The sequence below is a fragment of the Panthera tigris genome, chromosome B1 (genome assembly GCF_018350195.1).
Source record: "Panthera tigris isolate Pti1 chromosome B1, P.tigris_Pti1_mat1.1, whole genome shotgun sequence".
NCBI lineage: Eukaryota > Metazoa > Chordata > Mammalia > Carnivora > Felidae > Panthera > Panthera tigris.
Genome location: NC_056663.1, coordinates 43,397,421 through 43,406,799, shown reverse-complemented (window position 1 = coordinate 43,406,799; position 9,379 = coordinate 43,397,421).

Genomic DNA, 9,379 nt, shown 5'->3' with positions numbered 1-9,379 from the left:
ACCTCCTAGGAGAAAACATAGGGAAAATCTCCTTGACATTGGTCTTGGCAATGATTGTTTTGGTTATGACACCAAAGCACAAGTAACAAAGGCAAAAATAAATAAGTAGGGCTGGAGCTTCTGTACAACAAAAGAAATATTCAACAAAAGAAATATTCAACAAAATGAAAAGACAATACATGGAAAGGGAGGAAATATTTGCATATCATATATCTGATAAGTGGTCAATATCCAAAATCTATAAAAAAAATCATATGGGGCATCTGAGTGGCTCAGTCAGTTGAGGGTCTGGCTTCCGCTCAGGTCAAGGTCTCAAGGCTTGTGAGTTCGAGTCCTGTGTCAGGCTCTATGCTGACAGCTCAGAGCCTGGAGTCTGCTTCAGATTCTGTGTCCCTCTCTCGCTCTGCTCCTTCCTAGCTCATGCTCTGTCTCTCTCTCGCTCTCAATAATAAATAAAATATTTTAATTGTTTTTAAATCATATGACTTGGGGCGCCTGGTGGCTCGATTGGTAACCCAGATCATGATCTTGTGGTTTGTGAATTACAGTTTTGAATTGGGCTTGCTGCAATCAGCACAGTGCCCACTTTGGATCCTCTGTCCCTCTCTCTTTGCCTCTCTCTCTCTCTCAAAAATAAACAAACATTAAAAAGACTCGTATGACTCAATAACAACAAAACCCCCAATATTTTAAATAATATTTTTATAATATTAAAAAATGGGCAGAGTAACTGAATAGACATTTTTGCAAAGAAAGCATACAAATGGACAATAGCTATATGAAAAGATGCTCAGTGTTGCTAATCATGCAAATCAAAACCACAATGAGATATCACTTCACACCTATTAGAATGGCTATCATCAAAAAGACCAGAGACAACAAGTATTGGCAAGGATGTTGAGAAAAGGGAACCTAAATGCAATATTGATAGAAATGCAAATGTATACAGCCACTATGGAAAACAGTATTGAGATTCCTCAATGTTGAACACCGAATTGCCATATGATCCAGTAATCCTATTTCTGGGTGTATATCAAAAGAAAATGTAAACAAGATCTTGAAAGAAATATATACATAGCACAGTGATATATTAGGCAGCTATTAAAAAGAAGGAAGTCCTGCCATTTGTGACATGTATGGGCCTTGAGGGCATTATGCTAAGTGAAATAAGACAGAGGGAGACAAATATTGTATGGTATCTTTTACATGTGAACTCTAAAAAAACTGAACTCATAGAAAGTAGAATGATGGTTACCAGGAGGTGGGGGCTGAGGGAATTAGGGAGGTTTTGGTCAAAGAGCATAAACTTCCAGTTAGAAGATGAATAAGTTCTGGGTATCTAATGCATAGCATTGTGATTATAATTAACAGTATTGTATTGTCTACTTGAAAATTGCTAAAAGAGTACATCTGAAATGTTCTTACCATAAAAAAGAAGTGGTATCATGTGATGTGACAGAGGTGAGCAGCTAATGCTATGGTGGTAATCATATTACAATGTATAAGTGTATCAAATCAAGTTGTACTCCTTAAAATGACACAATGTTATATGTCAATTATATCTCTATAAAGCTGAAAAACAGACCTAATAAATAAATGTTAAAACATAAAAAGAGAAGGAAACAGCAGACAGATGAAGGAAAAGAAAGAAGAGGGGGAGAAACACACATGCATATTGCACAGAAATACAAACACATAGACTAGTAACAGTTGTCACCATATATCTGAAAACAGCTCTATGTATAGACTCTCAGCACATGAACTTCATGGACCGTAAACAAGTTACTCTCTAAAGTAAGGCCAAGTCAACTTGATTTTACCCACAGAATGACATGAGCACTTATGGAAAGTCATCTAAGCCTCACATATCAAGTTTTTGTCCTCTATTGTGTTTTTATTTCAGCTAACTTTTGTAGTTGTTAATGTATAATACTAGAATATTGAGTTTTAAAACTACACTAGTAGTGAGAATGTTGAACATGCTAAAAAGTGGCATCAAATTTTTACAGAAAAAAGGTAGAGATTATTGTGGTAAATAGAATTATTAATCGAAAATGATAAGAATAAACATCTCAACAGAAAGAATAATTGTGAAGGAAAAAGAATAATTTGAGCAAAACATAAATACATAGATCTATGCCTAAGGTGTAAGAAAAAAATATGTCTGGGGTGAAGATATTTTCTCTGAATTGTCTGATTAAAAATATCTATGTACATATATATGAACAATATAAAAGAGCTAGGTGTATTGGGGCTTACATTTACTATACAAATACAAACATCATCAAGAAGACAATAAACTTCATATTAAAAAAAAGAAAACATAAAATTATAATTCAAATGAGGAGCTATCTATCTGACTCCAAAGACTGGCACTAACAAGCTATTAGACATGAAGATGCTACTTAATCTCTCTGAGCTTAAAGTTCATCATGCATTAAATGAGGCTAATTATACCCAGGTAAGAGTATTTTCAATGATTCACGTGAAGTCCTTGGCTTGTGGACATATGAGAGTTTTTCAATAAGTGGAAGCTATCATTGGAAAATATCTTCTAATCTCTAATCCTAATAATGAGTTACTAAAATCAGAATAGGCAAGGGGACATTTCACCATACCCGGCACCTAGTAAGGTATGAAGTAATGTTAGTCTTTTTGCCTTGTTTTTACTTATTATATTAATTTGAATAGGAAATGCATAAAATTCAGTTTCATAAGGAAATAAAAGATTAATTATTAAGTATTTGCTTATTCTCACATAATGAATGACTAAATTCTCATTAATTTGCTTTTTAGAATAGTCAGTTTCTACTTCAGAAATGAATTTCCCAGTAGCATATTTGATTAGGAGGGAGGTATTGACTTTTCATTTCTATTAGGATGATTTTGTAAAAGTATACCAAAAACGTGTTTAAATAAGGACAAAAATATATACATAAGTGGAATATAGGCAAACTCCTACTCATGACTCTTAAGGATGAGCAAGGATGACCAGACAAAACAGTGAATGGAAAATAGACTTTTCCATCATGACAATAATTCATGAATGTACCTCAGCTAAGGAAAGCAGGTAATACATAATACATTGTTAAAAGTGTACAGAATAAGGTACTTTGGGGGGAGTCAAGCATTCTCATGATAGTTAGATGAAGATTTTTGGTTGTAGGCTAAACTGATAGTCTACTGAGTTCTGGAATAAGGGAGGCACATCTATCAAATCTTTAGAATCCCTTGACTTGATTGTTTCATCTTTCATTTTAAGATGATATTATTTATATTGGATTACCCAGAATGAAAATGTTTTGGTTATTTCTTTTTACAACTAAATAAATGTTTGCTGAATAAGAAAGTTAAAAAATGTTAATGCTGTAAGATATGAAGTTTAGGGTAATTTGTTCCACAGTGATAAATAACTAATCCACCTACTTTAGCTTTAATACACAGTAGGTATTTGAAAATAGTAATTTTTTAATTAGAAGACAAAATGCTTTCAATATAGGAGAAACCATCTGATTTAACAGATAATACTTCATAAAAAATCCATTTAAAAAACAAACTTCAAAGATTACAAAGCAGATCCAATATGATTCATTTTCAGAAACCAGTTTCAAGGTACTCAATACAAGGTGTGTTGCCATTTTTCATTAGGAATTTTGGATGCCACTAAGATAACATTTTTAGCATTTAAAAATTTTGAAATAATATATTACTTATTGGAGTAAGGATAAACCAGAACTAATATATACATAATGTGCACTCTTCCGTATTACAGCATATGATTATATTTCAGACTCAGATTTACACCTGTGTGACTCTGGAAGTTAATTTTTGAAATCATATATTGCAGAAGCAAAATCAAACTTGATATTACATATTTATTTAGAAAAGAACCAATATTAATCTAGTGGTTGTACATTCACAAGTTAGTGCTGGGTAGCCTTATAGAAAGACAGGTGTTTATGTACACTACATTTTCCAGTGCATCTTAGTAATCAAACTAGTCACCTTCAGGAATGGAATTATTAAGAATTGCTCAAAGCCCTTCCTCTATGCAATAATTTATAAAATATCTACAACGACACTTCAAACACCTATTTCATATTTCAGGACTCTTATCTTGGTTTCATGGCTTAAATTCCTCCAGAATAGAATAAATATAAACCTTAATATTTCGTTAACAAAATAAAAACTTAATGGTCTGGTAATTTGCCTTGATCCCTCAACTCATGATTTTATTATCTATTACTAAATGATCATTTATTACCAAATATTCAGCCAATGGCATGGCATAAAAGATTTATATTAATAGTAAATGTAAGTTTTGGGCTGGTGGTAAGATGGCAGAGTAGGAGGACTCTACGTTTACCTCATCCCATGAGATGAGTAGATAACACTCACATCAGTGTAAATAACCTAGACAATGGCCAAAGACTGGAAGAACAAACTCCACAACTAAATGTAGAGAAGAAGCCTCACTGAAGAGGGTAGGAAGAGCAGAGTCTTGATGGGAGCTAAATGGACTGAGTCTATCCATGGCGGGGAGGAACCTGAGGGCATGGAGAAGGGAGAGAAACACACTATCACACCAGGGAGCCCACATGGGAAAAACAAACCCCCATAATTTTGGCTTTGAAAACCAGAGGGGCCAAATTAGGAGAGTTCTTACAGCCAGTGGGACTTAAAACCTGGAATTTATAAATTTTTTTTAACATTTATTTATTTTTGAGACAGAGAGAGACAGAGCATGAACGGGGGAGGGGCAGAAAGAGAGGGAGACACAGAATCAGAAGCAGGCTCCAGGCTCTGAGCCATCAGCCCAGAGCCCGACGCGGGGCTCGAACTCACGGACGGTGAGATCGTGACCTGAGCTGAAGTCGGACGCTTAACCGACTGAGCCACCCAGGCGCCCCTGGAATTTAAAAATTCAGCAGGCTCAGCTCTGGGAGAGCCAGAAGGTCAAGAGGAAGCTGAGTCCCTGCCCTTAAAGAGACAGCACAAAAAACAGCTTGTGGAGATATAGCATAGAAGCAATAGTTTGAAGTGTGCCTGGAACATATGGGAGGGGACATAATTTATTAATCTCAGAGCAAGTGCTGGAGGGGCCAAGATCATTGGTAGACTCTTCCAGGAACAAAGGAGCTGGCAGGTGCAATTTCCCTTCCCTGGTCCCAGCATAAACAGGGCCTCCAACCAGAACCAGCACAACACTGACACTCATTACCTAATTGACACTGTAGCCCCATACCCCTCACACATTGGCAGATCCACCCCTTCCAGTCAAGCCTGCTTTAGTCTAAATGCTGCATGTCCCCTCCCCCAGAGAATTTCCTCAAACCTTACTAACACTGGGCCTCCCCCAAAAAGTTGAAGATCCACCCCTTCCAATTGGCTCTTGGCTAGAGGCCAGCCAGGGCAGTGCTGCAGGCCTGGCAGTGTGCAGGTAGCCCCAATGGGGGCCAGTACTACACTGAGTGACTCTGCCTCTGGGGAGAGGACAAATGTCAGACTGTGGCCCTAGAAGCAGGCTGGGGGCAGACTGCTGGTCTGACTGCAGGCCACACCCATCAGTGAAAGCTTCTCAGGGGGCAATACAGGGAAAGCATCTGAAATTGGGTACTACTGTGTCTATAGCAAGCTACTGGTCTGACTACACTTAAGCCCAAGGTGGCCACAGACTGACCCACTAACACCACAGGGACCAAACATTGCCCACAACAGGCAAAGAGAGACATTGCAGACAATTGGACTGAAGGGAAAAGTCATCAGAGCACAACAGCAGGGCACACACAACACACATAGGAGGCACTCCTTGAAGGACCAAGTCCTAGGGAACAGGGTCACTACACTGCAGAGCACTATAGGACCACTTCTTTGTAAGACCACTACTTAAAATTTTTTTTTAAAGTTTATTTAGAGAGAGAGAGTACTAGTCGGGGAGGGGCAGCTATATAGAGAGAATTCCAAGCAGGCTCCATACTGTCAGTGCAGAGCCTGATGTGGGGCTTGAACTCTCAGACTGTGAGATCATGACCTGAGCCAAAATCCAAAGTCAGACACTTAACTGACTGAGGCACCCAGGTGTCCCCATAAGGCCACTATAAAGAGCAGAAGACATATCTGCTTTCCTAACATACAGAAATACAGAGTTAGACAAAATGAGGAGACAGAGGAATACGTCACAAATGAAAGACCAGGACAAAATCACAACAGAAGACCTAAATGAAATGGAGATAAGTAATATGTCTAAAGGAGAATTTAAAGTAATGATCATAATTATACTCACTGGGCTTAATAAAAGAGTATAGGACCTCAGTGAGACCCTTAACAAAGAGGTAAAAAAGAACTGGAGAAGAACAGATTAAGTGAATTTAAAATACACCTGATGGAATGAAAAGTAGACTAGAAAGGGAAGAATGAGTCAGTGATCTGGAGGACAGTGTAATGGAAAGTAATCAACCTAGCAGGTGAGAGAACAAACATTATGCAAAATGAGAATAGACTTAGGGAACTCAGTGACACCATCAAGTGTAATAACGTTTACAATATAGGGATTCCATTAGAAAAAGAAGAGAGAAAAGGGGGCAGAAAATTTATTTGAAGAAATAATAGCTGAAAACATCCTAAATTTGAGAAGGAAAATAGAAATGCGGATCCAGGAGGCATAGAGATAACCCAACAAAATCAACTCAAGGAAGTGCACATTAAGACACTTAATTAATTAATGCCAAAGAGTAGTGATAAAGACAGAATTTTTAAAGCACCAAGAGAAAAGAAAACAGTTATACACAAGGAGAACCCCATAAGGCTATCAGCAGATTTTTCAGCAGAAAGTTTTCAGGCCAGAAGGAATGATATATTGAAAGTGCTGAAAGGAAAAAAATATGCAGTCAAGAATATTCTATCCAGCAAGGCTGTCATTCAGAATACAAGAAGAGATAAAGAGTTTCCCAGATAAAAGTTAAAGGAGTTTGTGGCCATTCAACTAGCCCTACAAGAAATATTAAAGGGGATTCATTGAGTGGAAAGGAAAGAATGCAAGTAAGACTAAGAAAAGTAAGAAGCACAAAAGCAGTAAAAATATATCTGTGAAAATCAGTCAAGGGATTCACAAAATAAAAGGATGTATTATACCATATATATAAAATGTGGGAAGGACAGGAGTAAAGAATGAGTTCAAACTTAAGCGAACATAACTTAATACAGACTGCTAAATGCAGAAGATATTATACACAAATCTAACGCTAACCGCAAATCGAAAACCAGTAACAGATATGCAAAAAATAGAGATAAAAGAATCCAAGTATGTCACTAAATAGAGCCAACTTATTGTGAGAGAAGAGAATAAGGAAACAGAGAAGTCACAAAACAAGTGACAAACTGGCAATATATACGTATCTATCAATAATTATTTTGAATGTAAATGGACTAAAAACTCCAATCAAAATACTTACGGTGGCAAAACCTATCTATACACTGCCTAAAAAATTCATTTCAGACTTAAAAACACATGTAGATTGAAAGTGAGTGGATGAAGAAACATTTATCATGAAGTGGATGTCAAAAGAAAGCCAGGGTAGTAATACTTATATCAGACAAAATAGAGTTTAAAACAAAGACTGTTAAAAGAGACAAGGAACAGTATATAATCATAAAGGGAACAAGCCAACAAGAAGATTTAACAATTGGAAGTATTTATGCACCCAAGATGAAAGCACTCAAATACATAAAGCAGTTAATAACAAACATAAAGGAACTGATAGTAATACAATAGTAGTAGGGAACTTTAACGCCCCAATTACATCAATGGATGGGTCATCCATATAGAAAATCACAAAGGAACAGTGGCTTTGAATGACACATTGAACCAGATGGATTTAACAGATATAATTACTAATTAATCCTGAATCCAGCTGAGCTGCCTAGACTCTTGGCTCAGCCTTGCCAACAACAGACATGGACATGCCATCCCAAATCCAAAACAGGTGAAAAAATGTATTTTCTGAAAAGGTACTATGGAATTGGGGTAATGTTGCTCCTGCAGAGTTGCCTGTAAACTGAACGAGAATTAGCTCAAGTGAAAATAAATGTTTTGCTTAATGGATAGGATAGGGAGCTACCCATTGCAATCTACCTGTCAGTGACAAGCAGGGTCAATAATAATTTTAGGAACAATAGGACACCTTGGGCAAGAGCTAATTTGTAGCTAACTTCACACTGATGAGTTTCTTAAAGGCATTCTTATGCTGCATTAGCCTGGATCCATATATAGGCAATTACTTATTTGTTTTCAGGGTGTTTGATGTGTCAGGGATGCTATAGGTTTTGCATGCACATTAACAGCATCGTTCAATGTCAATGTATGCTAGAGATTTTGTGAATGTCCACCAAATTAGTTTTTATTTTTTAAAAATATTTATTCATTTATTTTGAGGTGGGGGGCAGCAAAAGAGAGCCTACTCAGGCAGGCTCCATGCTCACCACAGAGTCTGATGTGGAGCTCAATCTCATGAAACGTGAGATCATTACCTGAGCAGAAATCAAGAGTCAGATGCTTAACTGACTGGGCCATCCAGGTGCCCCTAGTTTTTCAATTCTACTAGAAATATCAGAAGATTGACTGTACAGGAATCTGACCAGTTCAATGCTAGTCACATTTCTCCACCCACTAGAATGCCAGATAAGTCAGCTAAAAATTAGAATGCCAGGTGTCAGCACAGACAAGTAATAGAGGTCTCTAAGGATTAGGCCTGATGTTAACTATAGAGTCCAGGTAAATTCCATGAGTACTGTCTTTACTCATGCCCCCTTGATTAGGTTCCTTCACTCTCCTCTAAGAGTATAAGCCAAGAGGCTGGGTGTAGTATATCTGCCACCTTAGCTGTTTGGAAGTGAGGGTGGTGGAGTCATCCATAAGTTATGTAGCAGTCAGAGAAGAATGCCTCATAAGAGGTAAGGCTCCAGGATCATGAGATGATGAGATGAGAGATGAACTTTATCTGTCAATACAATGGCACTCTCATTTCCCATCTAACTTTATGGTTTTTCAAGTAGAATACAATCCTATTCCACTTAGATATTTTGGTTTGCAGAAGGACTTGGTGAAATTTATGAACCATTATGGTTCAACTAAAGTCAAATAAGCACCTAGCAATAGAAGTTCAAACTGAATATACATACACTATGGCAGAATTAAGGAAGCTATAATTTATACCTTCTCAAAGACTTGCTAAAAATGATGTCGCCACATCATCAAAGAATAACACATGGACAGTCATATCATGATCTGGTCATTCGGAGCCCAAAGGATTGGAGACAGTAATTAGCCACTTATTGTAGGAAGAATTCTAAAGATGTCCCTCCAAAATTCCTGTGCTCTATT